Source organism: Oncorhynchus masou, chromosome 5 (genome assembly GCF_036934945.1).
Source record: "Oncorhynchus masou masou isolate Uvic2021 chromosome 5, UVic_Omas_1.1, whole genome shotgun sequence".
Classification (NCBI taxonomy): domain Eukaryota; kingdom Metazoa; phylum Chordata; class Actinopteri; order Salmoniformes; family Salmonidae; genus Oncorhynchus; species Oncorhynchus masou.
This window is the reverse complement of record NC_088216.1, coordinates 6,808,116-6,820,532: the sequence shown is the minus strand read 5'-3', so window position 1 is coordinate 6,820,532 and position 12,417 is coordinate 6,808,116. Positions and strand designations below refer to the sequence as shown.

The 12,417-nt window shown below is 48.6% G+C and overlaps 1 pseudogene; it reads left to right on the top strand.

The window, feature by feature from the left end:
- LOC135525736 (adhesion G protein-coupled receptor L1-like) overlaps positions 1 to 12,177 on the top strand; it is a 25,085-nt pseudogene extending 12,908 nt beyond the window's left edge.
- Positions 12,178 to 12,417: the final 240 nt, after the last annotated feature.

Sequence of the window (12,417 nt, the reverse complement as noted above, 5' to 3'; positions counted from 1 at the left end):
GCAGTTTACTAACCAGAATGATAATAAATTTGACCCTCCCTTCCCATGTGTCTCCTCCAGGTCCTCTCTCCTCTCTAATGACTACAGTTTACTAACTAGAATGATAATATATTTGACCCCTCCCCTCCCCATGCCTCTCTCCTCCAGGTCCTCTCTCATCTCTAATGACTACAGTGGGGTCCTACACAGCCACCGTAGCGCTGACCCCAGCAATGACCTTCAGCCTTCCAATCCCATCGGGTCATCAACCGAGTCCGGACTTGCGGCCATCACGGCCATGGTTCCGCTGACTTCAATTTCACCGTGCCTGCCCCATCGCCCGGGTCCTACGGGGCAGGTTGTGTGTGAGGAGGAGACCAGAGGGTACAGTGGCCCCTACACCTAAAGGAGAGATGGTGGAGAGACCATGTCCCAAAGGATCACTGGGTGAGTGTGTGTGTGTGTGTGTGTGTGTGGTGTGTGTGTGTGTAGTGTGTGTGTGTGTGTGTGTGTGTGTGAACTGGTAGGCTGGTGAGAAAGGGGGAGAGAGAGAGAGAGAGGAGAGAGAGAGGAGAGAGAGAGAGAGAGAGAGAGAGAGAGAGGGGGGTGATACTGTAGAGTGAGAGCATGCTGAATGCAAATTAGGTTTTGATATCTGTCCTCTTCTTCCTCCCTCTCTCTCCCCACCCTCCCTCTCTCCCTCCATCCCTTCTCCCTCCTCCTCTCTCCCCCCACCCTCCTCTCTCCCCACCCCCTACCCCTCTCTCTCCCTCACCAGGTATAGCATCGTACCAGTGTGTTGTCCCTGTAACCTGGAACTCCAGAGGGCCTGACCTCAGTAACTGTACCTCCCCTGGGTCAGTCAGATAGCACAGAAGGTCAGTCACGCACACACACACACACACACACAGGGAGGGAAGGACATGGACACACGCAAACACACACACTGTATGCACACAAACACACACACTGTATGCACACACACACACACACACACACACTGTATGCACACACACACACACACACATACAGACACGCAGAAGGACATGGATGGAAACACACCCATACGCACGCGAAGACACACACAGGTCGTCAATGGACAGCACCACATAACTTTAACATGACCATATGTTCCCCTGCTCTCCCCTCTCCTCCCTCCTCCCCCATTCTCCTCCCCCCCCTCTCTGCCTTCCACCCTTGTTCCCCCTCCCTCCCTCCCTCCTCCCCCATTCCCCCTGCCTCCTCCTCCCCCTCCCCTTTTCTCCCTCCCTCCCTCCCTCCCTCCCCTCCCTCCCTCCCTCCCTCTCCCCCTCCCCCTCCCTCCCTCCCTCTCTGCCCTCCACCCTTGTTCCCCCTCCCTCCCTCTCCCATCCCTCCCTCCTCCCCCCATTCCCTCCCTCTCTGCCTTCCACCCTTGTTCCCTCCCTCCCTCCCCCTCTCTCCCTCCCTCCCTCCCCTCCCCCCGCTCCCCCTCTGCCCTCCTCCCCTGTTCCCTCTCCCCTTCTGCCTTCCACCCTTGTTCCCCCTCCTCCCTTCTAGATAAAGAGTGGGAGAATGCAGCTAACATCGCTGGTGAGTTAGTAAACCTGACGAGGGGGCGGGGTTCACGCCGGTGATGTCAGCATGTCAGTCAAACTTCTAGAGCAGCTGTTGGACATCCTGGATTTCAGCTTCAGGCCCTACGACCAGCCAACAAGGAATCTGCTGCACGCAACTACAACAAGGTACACACACACACACACACACACACACACACACATTACAACAAGGCACACACACACACACATTACAAACAAGGTACACACATTACAACAAGGCACACACACACATTACAACAAGGTGCACACACATTACAACAAGGTACGCACACACACACGCATTACAACTAGGTGTACACACACACACACACACACACATTACAACAAGGTACACACACACACACACGATTAACAAGGTACACCCACACACACACATTACAACAAAAGCACACACACACATTACAAATAAGGTGCACATACACACACGCATTACAACAAGATACACACACACATTACAACAAGGTAAACACACACACACGCATTACAACAAGGTACACACACACACACACACACATTACAACAAGGTACACACACACACACATTACAACAAGGTACACACACACACACTACAACAAGGTACACACACACACACATTACAACAAGGTACACACACACACATTACAACAAGGTACACACACACATTACAACAAGGTACACACACACACACTACAACAAGGTACGCACACACACATTACAACAAGATACACACACACATTACAACAAGGTACACACACACACACACACATTACAACACGGTACACACACACGCATTACAACAAGGTACGCACACACACACATTTACAACAAGGCACACACACACACATTACAACAAGGTACACACACACACACACATTACAACAAGGTACACACACCCACACACATTACAACAAGGTACGCACACACACACATTACAACAAGGTACACACACACACATTACAACAAGTTACACACACACTACAACAAGGTACACACACACACACACACTACAACAAGGTACACACACACACACACACTACAACAAGGTACACACACACACACACACTACAAGGTACACACACACACACACACTACAACAAGGTACACACACACACACACACTACTACAAGGTACACACACACACACACTACAACAAGGTACACACACACACACACACACTACAACAAGGTACACACACACACACACACACCACAACAAGGTACACACACACACACACACTACACAAGGTACACACACACACACACACTACAACAAGGTACACACACACACACACACTACAACAAGGTACACACACACACACTACAACAAGGTACACACACACACACACACACACTACAAGGTACACACACACACAGACTGTTGTAAGCATTTCACGGCACGGTCTACACCTGTTGTCTTCGAGTGCATTTGACAAATAACATTTGATTTGATTTGTAGTACTTGTGTTACGTAAAGTGTGTTCCTGTCTACTTCAGTTGCAGAAGAGGGAACGCACCTGTAGAGCTTATGTCCAGGTAAACCACAACTCTCTACATATAGTATATATTTACTATAGTATAGTTACGATAGCATATTTAGTATAGTATATTTAGGGTAGTATGTTTAGTATTGTATATTTGTATAGTATATTTAGTGGTGTATATTTAGTATTGTATCTTTAGTATAGTGTCTTTAGTATTATATATTTAGTATGGTATATTTAGTATTGTATATTTAGTATTGTATATTTAGTATAGTATATTTAGTATAGTATCTTTAGTATTGTATATTTAGTATTGTATATTTAGTATAGCATTTTTAGCATGGTATCTTTAGTGTATGGGTGTGTGATATATCTCTAGTCCAGACAGGTGATTGGTTCATGAGGCTTTATATGATATAGTCTATGCAGTACATAGTAGATATATACAGTACCAGTCAAAAGTTTGGACACACCTACCCATTCAAAGGTTTTTCTTTATTTTTACTATTTTCAACATTTTTTAGAATAATAGTGAATTCATCAAAACTATGAAATAACACATATGGAATCATGTAGTCACCAAAAAGGTATATATATATATATATATATATATATATATATATTGTGTGTGTCTCTGACAGGCGGTGGTTCAGGTAGTTGATAACCTGTTGGGCCTGAAGCTCTAGTCTCCTGGGCTGATATGAGGACCACTGACCAATCACGCTCTGCCTCGCTGCTATTGGACGCCATGGAGAAAGGAGCCTTTCTGTTGGCTAACAACATCTACGAGCGATCAGCGACGAGCGCCCAATGTCGGTAAGTTTGGTGTGTGTGTGTGTGTGTGTGTCTAGCAATCTGTTCAGTTTGAAATGTAAAAAACTTCCCTCTGTTTCTCTTTCGTGTGTGTGTGTGTGTGTGTGTGTGTGTGTGTGTGTGTGTGTGTGTGTGTGTGTGTGTGTGTGTGTGTGTGTGTGTGTGTAGATCTAGAGGTGTATGTATTGAACACAGAGGCAGACCTACAGGACCTGACGTTCCTCACTCCTATGACAGTGACAGTGTTCTACAGCTCTCAACTGCTACTCTACAGCAGTACAGCAGCAATGGTCAGTCACACACACACACACACACACACACACGAACAGACACACACACACATAAACGCACAGACACACACACAAACGCACAAAAGACACACACACAGTCACATACACACACACACACACGAACGCACAAAGACACACACACAGACACACACACACACGAACGCACAAAGACACACGCAGACACACACACGCGCACACACAGGTAAACATACACTCGCACACACGTGCATAAACACACACACACACGCACACAGACAGAAACACACACTTAGCCACACACACACACATGATAGTTCTATCTCTCCACTCCATCTCTCCATCTCTAGGCCAGGTGAAGATAGTTTTATCTCTCCTCTCTCCCATCTCTAGGCCAGGTGAAGATAGTTCTATCTCTACTCTCTCCATCTCTAGGCCAGGTGAAGATAGTTCTATCTCTCCTCTCTCCATCTCTAGGCCAGGTGAAGATAGTTCTATCTCTCCTCTCTCCATCTCTAGGCCAGGTGAAGATAGAACTACAGTGCCTTGCGAAAGTATTCGGCCCCTTGAACTTTGCAACCTTTTGCCACATTTCAGGCTTCAAACATAAAGATATAAAACTGTATTTTTGTGAAGAATCAACAACAAGTGGGACACAATCATGAAGTGAAACGACATTTATTGGATATTTCAAACTTTTTAACAAATCAAAACTGAAAAATTGGGCGTGCAAAATTATCAGCCCCTTTACATTCAGTGCAGCAAACTCTCCAGAAGTTCAGTGAGGATCTCAATGTTGACCTAAATGACTAATGATGATAAATACAATCCACCTGTGTGTAATCAGTCTCCGTATAAATGCCTGCACTGTGATAGTCTCAGAGGTCTGTTAAAGCGCAGAGAGCATCATGAAGAACAAGGAACACACCAGGCAGGTCCGAGATACTGTTGTGAAGAAGTTTAAAACCGGTTGGATACAAAAAGATTTCCCAAGCTTTAAACATCCCATATAGCACTGTGCAAGCGATAATATTGAAATGGAAGGAGTATCAGACCACCAAATCTACCAAGACCACAATAGTCCCTCTAAACTTTCAGCTCATACAAGAGAAGACTGATCAGAGATGCAGCCAAGAGGCCACGTCACTCTGGATGAACTGCAGATATCTAAAGCTGAGGTGGGAGACTCTTTCCATAGGACAACAATCAGTCATATTGCACAAATCTGGCCTTTATGGAAGAGTGGCAAGAAAAAAGGCATTTCTTAAAGATATCCATGAAAGTGTAATTTAAAGTTTGCCACAAGCCACCTGGGAGACACACCAAACATGTGGAAGAAGGTGCTCTTGGTCAGATGAACCAAAATTGAACTTTTGGCAACAATGCAAAACGTTATGTTTGGCGTAAAACAACACAGCTCATCACCCTGACCACGCACCACCAGCAAAACATGGTGTTGGCAGCATCATGGTTTAGGCCTGCTTTTCTTCAGCAGGGACAGGAAAGATGGTTAAAATTGATGGGAAGATGGATGGAGCCAAATACAGGACCATTCTGGAAGAAAACCTGATGGAGTCTGCAAAAGACCTGAGACTGGGACAGAATTTATCAACTTCCAACAAGACAAATGATCAAAAAACATAAGCAAAATCTACAATGGAATGGTTCAAAAATAAACATATCCAGGTGTTAGAATGGCCAAGTCAAAGTCCAGACCTGAATCCAATCGAAATCTATGGAAAAACTGAAATTGCTGTTCACAAATGCTCTCCATCAACCTCACTGAGCTCGAGCTGTTTTGCAAGGAGGAATGGGAAAAAATGTCAGTCTCTCAATGTGCAAAACTGGTAGAGATATTCCCTAAGCTTATAGCTGTAATCGCAAAAAGTCAGCGCTACAAAGTATTAACTTAAGGGGGCTGAATATTTTTTTACGCCCATTTTTCAGTTTTTGATTTGTTAAAAAAAGTTTGAAATATCCAATAAATGTCATTCCACTTCATGATTGTGTCCCACTTGTTGTTGATTCTTCACAAAAAAATGCAGTTTTATATCTTTATGTTTGAAGCCTGAAATGTGGCAAAAGGTCGCAAAGTTCAAGGGGGGCGAATACTTTCGCAAGGCACTGTATATCTTTCCTCTCTCCATCTCTAGGTCAGGTGAGGATAGTTCTATCTCTCCATCTCTAGGTCAGGTGGAGATAGTTCTATCTCTCCTCTCTCCATCTCTAGGCCAGGTGAAGATAGTTTTATCTCTCCTCTCTCCATCTCTAGGCCAGGTGGAGGTAGTTCTATCTCTCCTCTCCATCTCTAGGCCAGGTGAAGATAGTTCTATCTCTCCTCTCTCCATCTCTAGGCCAGGTGAAGATAGTTCTATCTCTCCTCTCCATCTCTAGGCCAGGTGGAGATAGTTCTATCTCTCCTCTCCATCTCTAGGCCAGGTGAAGATAGTTCTATCTCTCCTCTCTCCATCTCTAGGCCAGGTGAAGATAGTTCTATCTCTCCTCTCCATCTCTAGGCCAGGTGGAGGTAGTTCTATCTCTCCTCCTCCTCTCTCCATCTCTAGGCCAGGTGAAGATAGTTCTATCTCTCCTCTCCATCTCTAGGCCAGGTGAAGATAGTTCTATCTCTCCTCTCCATCTCTAGGCCAGGTGGAGGTAGTTCTATCTCTCCTCCTCCTCTCTCCATCTCTAGGCCAGGTGAAGATAGTTCTATCTCTCCTCTCCATCTCTAGGCCAGGTGAAGATGGTTCTATCTCTCCTCTCCATCTCTAGGCCAGGTGAAGATAGTTCTATCTCTCCTCTCCATCTCTAGGCCAGGTGAGGATAGTTCTATCTCTCCTCTCCATCTCTAGGCCAGGTGAAGATAGTTCTATCTCTCCTCTCTCCATCTCTAGGTCAGGTGAAGATAGTTTTATCTCTCCTCCTCTCTCCATCTCTAGGCCAGGTGAAGATAGTTTTATCTCTCCTCTCTCCATCTCTAGGCCAGGTGAAGATAGTTTTATCTCTCCTCCTCTCTCCATCTCTAGGCCAGGTGAAGATAGTTCTATCTCTGTATAAGAACTCTGGATCCTTCCTGACCACTAACAACTCCTCGTTGAGGTTGGAGCGGGGTTTATGATGGCGGTGGCAGGAGCTTAGCGGTGAATTCTCACGTGATCCTAGCACAACAACAAAGGTTCCAACGAGTATTCCTCTCTGAACAGACAAATGCTCACTCTGACACCTACAGGTACATTGTGGGGAGAAGTGTTATGTGGTGGGGGAGTGTGTGTTTGTGTGTGTGTGTGTGTGTGTGTGTGTGTGTGTGTGTGTGTGTGTGTGTGTGTGTGTGTGTGTGTGTGTGTGTGTGTGTGTGTGTGTGTGTGTGTGTGTGTGTGTGTTAGCCTGTATGTTTATTTTGTCTCCAGGTGAACCACTTCAGCCCCAACTGTTCGTTCTGGAACTCCACGGGGTCGGGGGGTGTATCCCGGGGGTCGTCGAAGTGTTGGGCCTTAAGGGAGACAGCGGATACACACCAACAACACACACACCACCTCGCCTATAACCATCTGTCAACCTATGCTGTCCTGATGACCTACCACCAACCTGCTGTAACTAGCACACACACACACACACACACACACATTACACACACAAACACACAAACACATACACAAACACACATACACACACACATTACACACACACATTACACACACACACACACACACAAAAGCACACACACACACACACACAAACACACACACACACACAAACACATACACAAACACACACACACATATACACACACACACACACATATACACACACACACACACACACACACACATACACAAACACATACACAAACACAAACATACACACATATACAAACTCACTCTAAAATCACATTTTGATGGTCAAAGAAATGGTTATGTTAAAAACTCTCTATCCTCCGTCCCTCCCTCCCACCCTCCACCCCCCTTCCTCCCTCCCTCCCTCCTGCCCTCCCTCTCCCCCCCTTCCTCCCTTCCTCCCTCCCACCCTCTACCTCTTCCCCCACCCCCTTCCTCCCTCCCTCCCACCCTCTACCTCTTATTCCCCCTCTCCACCCCCCTCCCTCCCGCCCCTCCCTCTCCCCCCATCCTCCCTCCCTCCCTCCCACCCTCTACCTCTCCTCCCCTCCCTCCCCTCCCTCCCACCCTCTACCTCTCCCCCTCCCCCTCCCTCCCTCCCTCCCACCCTCTACCTCCCCCCTCCCCCTTCCTTCCCTCCCTCCCTCCCTCCCACCCCTCTACCCCCCTCCCTTCCCCTACCTCCCACCCTCTACCTCTTCTCCCCCTCCCCCTCCCGCCCCTCCCACCCTCTACCTCCCCCTCTTCCTCCCTCCCTCCCGCCCTCCCTCTCCCCCCTCTACCTCTCCCTCCCTCCCTCCCACCCTCTACCTCCCCCCTCCCTCTCCCCTCCTCTCTCCAGTCTGTAGATGGGATACAGGAGGTTCTGGTCTACGTAGTGTCCTGGGTAGGTATATCTGTAGCCCTGGTGTGCCTTGCAGCCTGCAGTACCCTACTGTGTTGCCAGGGGGCGCCACAGTCAGACCACAGCACCATACACAGGAATCTGTGGGGCAACCTCTTCATCACCGAACTCATCTTCCTCATTGGGGTAGATAAGACACAGTACAGCGTGAGTAAAATCACACACACACACACACACATACAAACACACACACACATCTTCATATGTACATATTCTTATCCATTCCTTTACACTTGTGTGTATTAGATAGTCATTGTGAATTTGTTGATATATTACTGCACTGTCGGAACTAGAAGCACAAGCATTTCGCTACACTCGCATTAACATCTGATAACCGCGTGTATGTGACCAATAAAATTTGATTTGATGTGACATAGTTTTGTCGCATCATATGAGAGGACAAGACTCAGTTCAGAGCTTTTAGTTCTTATGAGAGGACAAGACTCAGTACAGAGCTTTTAGTTCTTACGAGAGGTCAAGACTCAGTTCAGAGCTTTTAGTTCTTACGAGAGGTCAAGACTCAGTTCAGAGCTTTTAGTTCTTATGAGAGGTCAAGACTCAGTACAGAGCTTTTAGTTCTTATGAGGACAAGACTCAGTACAGAGCTTTTAGTTCTTATGAGAGGACAAGACTCAGTACAGAGCTTTTAGTTCTTATGAGGACAAGACTCAGTACAGAGCTTTTAGTTCTTATGAGGACAAGACTCAGTACAGAGCTTTTAGTTCTTGTGAGAGGTCAAGACTCAGTACAGAGCTTTTAGTTCTTGTGGGAGGACAAGACTCAGTACAGAGCTTTTAGTTCTTATGGGAGGACAAGACTCAGTACAGAGCTTTTAGTTCTTGTGGGAGGACAAGACTCAGTACAGAGCTTTTAGTTCTTATGGGAGGACAAGACTCAGTACAGAGCTTTTAGTTCTTGTGGGAGGACAAGACTCAGTACAGAGCTTTTAGTTCTTATGGGAGGACAAGACTCAGTACAGAGCTTTTAGTTCTTATGAGAGGTCAAGACTCAGTACAGAGCTTTTAGTTCTTATGAGGTCAAGACTCAGTACAGAGCTTTTAGTTCTTACGAGAGGTCAAGACTCAGTTCAGAGCTTTTAGTTCTTACGAGAGGTCAAGACTCAGTTCAGAGCTTTTAGTTCTTATGAGAGGTCAAGACTCAGTACAGAGCTTTTAGTTCTTATGAGAGGACAAGACTCAGTACAGAGCTTTTAGTTCTTATGAGGTCAAGACTCAGTACAGAGCTTTTAGTTCTTATGAGGACAAGACTCAGTACAGAGCTTTTAGTTCTTATGAGAGGTCAAGACTCAGTACAGAGCTTTTAGTTCTTATGAGAGGACAAGACTCAGTACAGAGCTTTTAGTTCTTATGAGGTCAAGACTCAGTACAGAGCTTTTAGTTCTTATGAGAGGTCAAGACTCAGTACAGAGCTTTTAGTTCTTGTGAGAGGTCAAGACTCAGTACAGAGCTTTTAGTTCTTATGAGAGGACAAGACTCAGTACAGAGCTTTTAGTTCTTATGAGGTCAAGACTCAGTACAGAGCTTTTAGTTCTTATGAGAGGACAAGACTCAGTACAGAGCTTTTAGTTCTTGTTGATCCAGTCAGTAACTGAAATGTTCCTCAGTGTTTCTTCATGTGTCGTTACTTCAGCAGTATGAAGGGAGGGATTTCTGTCACGGCAATAAAATATTTTGAATTTAATTGAATTCCCTCTCTCCTCCTCTTCCCCCCTTCCCCTCTCCTCCCCTCCCTCCATCCTCCCTCTCTCTCCAACTCTCCCACCCTCCCTCCCCCTCTCCTCCCCTCTCCCTCTCCTCCCCCTCTCCCCCCCTCCTCCCCTCTCCTCCCCCTCTCCTCCCTCTCCTCCCCTCCCTCTCTTCTCCCCCTCTCCTCCTCTTCCCCCCTTCCCCTCTCTTCCCCTCCCTCTATCCTCCCTCTCTCCAACTCTCCCACCCTCCTCCTCCTCCTCTCCTCCCCCTCCCCTCCCCTCCCCCTCTCCTCCTCCCCCTCCCTCTCCTCCTCCCTCTCCCCCCCCTCCCCTCCCTCTCACTCCCTCCTCCCTCTCCCCCCCTCTCCTCCCCTCCCCCTCTCCTCCCTCTCCTCTCCTCCCCCTCTCCTCCCCCCTCCCCTCTCTCTCCTCCTCTCCTCACCTCTCCTCCCCCTCTCCTAGGTAGCGTGTCCAGTCTTTGCCGGTCTGCTCCATTTCTCCCTGCTCTCTGTGTTCTGTTGGTTATGCCTGGAGGCAGTGGAACTCTACTTACTGCAGGGGGAGCTCTTTGAAGGACGGACCTCTAGGAGGGAAGTACTTCTATCTCTGCGGCTACTTCCTGCCAGGTGGTCGCTGCTCTCCGGCTGCCATCGACTACAGGCTACGGCACCCGGACTGTGTAAGTGGCAGAGAGTGTGTGGTGGGGGGGGAGGGTGTGGTGGGGGGGGAGGATGTGTGTGGTGGGGGGAGGTGTGGTGGGGGGAGGATGTGTGTGGTGGGGGAGGGATGTGTGTGGTGGGGGAGGATGTGTGTGGTGGGGGGAGGATGTGTGGTGGGGGGAGGATGTGTGGGTGGGGGGGGGATGTGTGTGTGAGGGGGAGGATGTGTGGGTGGGGGGAGGATGTGTGGTGGGGGAGGATGTGTGTGGTGGGGGGAGGATGTGTGTGGTGGGGGGAGGATGTGCGTGGTGGGGGAGGATGTGTGTGGTGGGGGGAGGATGTGTGTGTGGTGGGGGGAGGATGTGTGTGGTGGGGGGAGGATGTGTGTGGTGGGGGGAGGATGTGTGTGGTGGGGGAGGATGTGTGTGGTGGGGGGAGGAGTGTGTGGTGGGGGGAGGATGTGTGTGGTGGGGGGGAGGATGTGTGTGGTGGGGGGATGTGTGGTGGGGGGATGTGTGTGTGGTGGGGGGAGGATGTGTGTGGTGGGGGGATGTGTGTGGTGGGGGGATGTGTGTGGTGGGGGGAGGATGTGTGTGGTGGGGGGAGGATGTGTGTGGTGGGGGAGGATGTGTGTGGTGGGGGGAGGATGTGTGTGGTGGGGGGAGGATGTGTGTGGTGGGGGAGGATGTGCGTGAGCATTGATTTGAAAACCTGGCCTTTATCAGTGTGTATGTCAAAACCGCATAACGACCATGTTGCACAGTGTGTGTGTGTGTGTGTGTGTGTGTGTGTGTGCGTGTGTGTGTGTGTGTGCGTGCGTGCGTGTGTGTGTGTGCGTGTGTGCCTGTGCGGCGTGCGTGCGTGCGTGCAGGCGTCTGGCCGCAGATGGACAACCACCATCCGAGCTCCTGGTCCCGTATCTGTCATTATAATGGTGAACAAACATACTCACTCTCATGTGAGCACACATACACATGAGTTTGGCCTCTCACCTCTGACCTGTGACCCCCAGCTGAACCTGGTGGTCTTGGTGATGACTCTTCACAAGATGGTGCACAGCTCCTCCGCCCCTCAAACCCGACTCCCATCGTCACGACAACCTTCAGGTGAGCCTCCACTCTGGCACATATGTGACAGGCATGATTGGCTGTTTGTTTTGGGCAGGAGGGACACATGAGGCCATGGGAAGGGGGTAGAACAGGAAGAAGTAACAGAGGACACAAATAGTGAAAAGTAGAAGATGTGAGGCTAAAAAAGTTGTGTCAAAATAACATGACATCTTCTCCTTCTGCTTCCTCCCTAACCCCCCACCTCCTCTCTCTCTCCCTAACCCCACCCCCCCTCTCTCTCCCCCTAACCCCCACCTCCCTCTCTCTTCTTTCCCCCCCCCACCCCCTCTCTCTCTCTCCCCCTAACC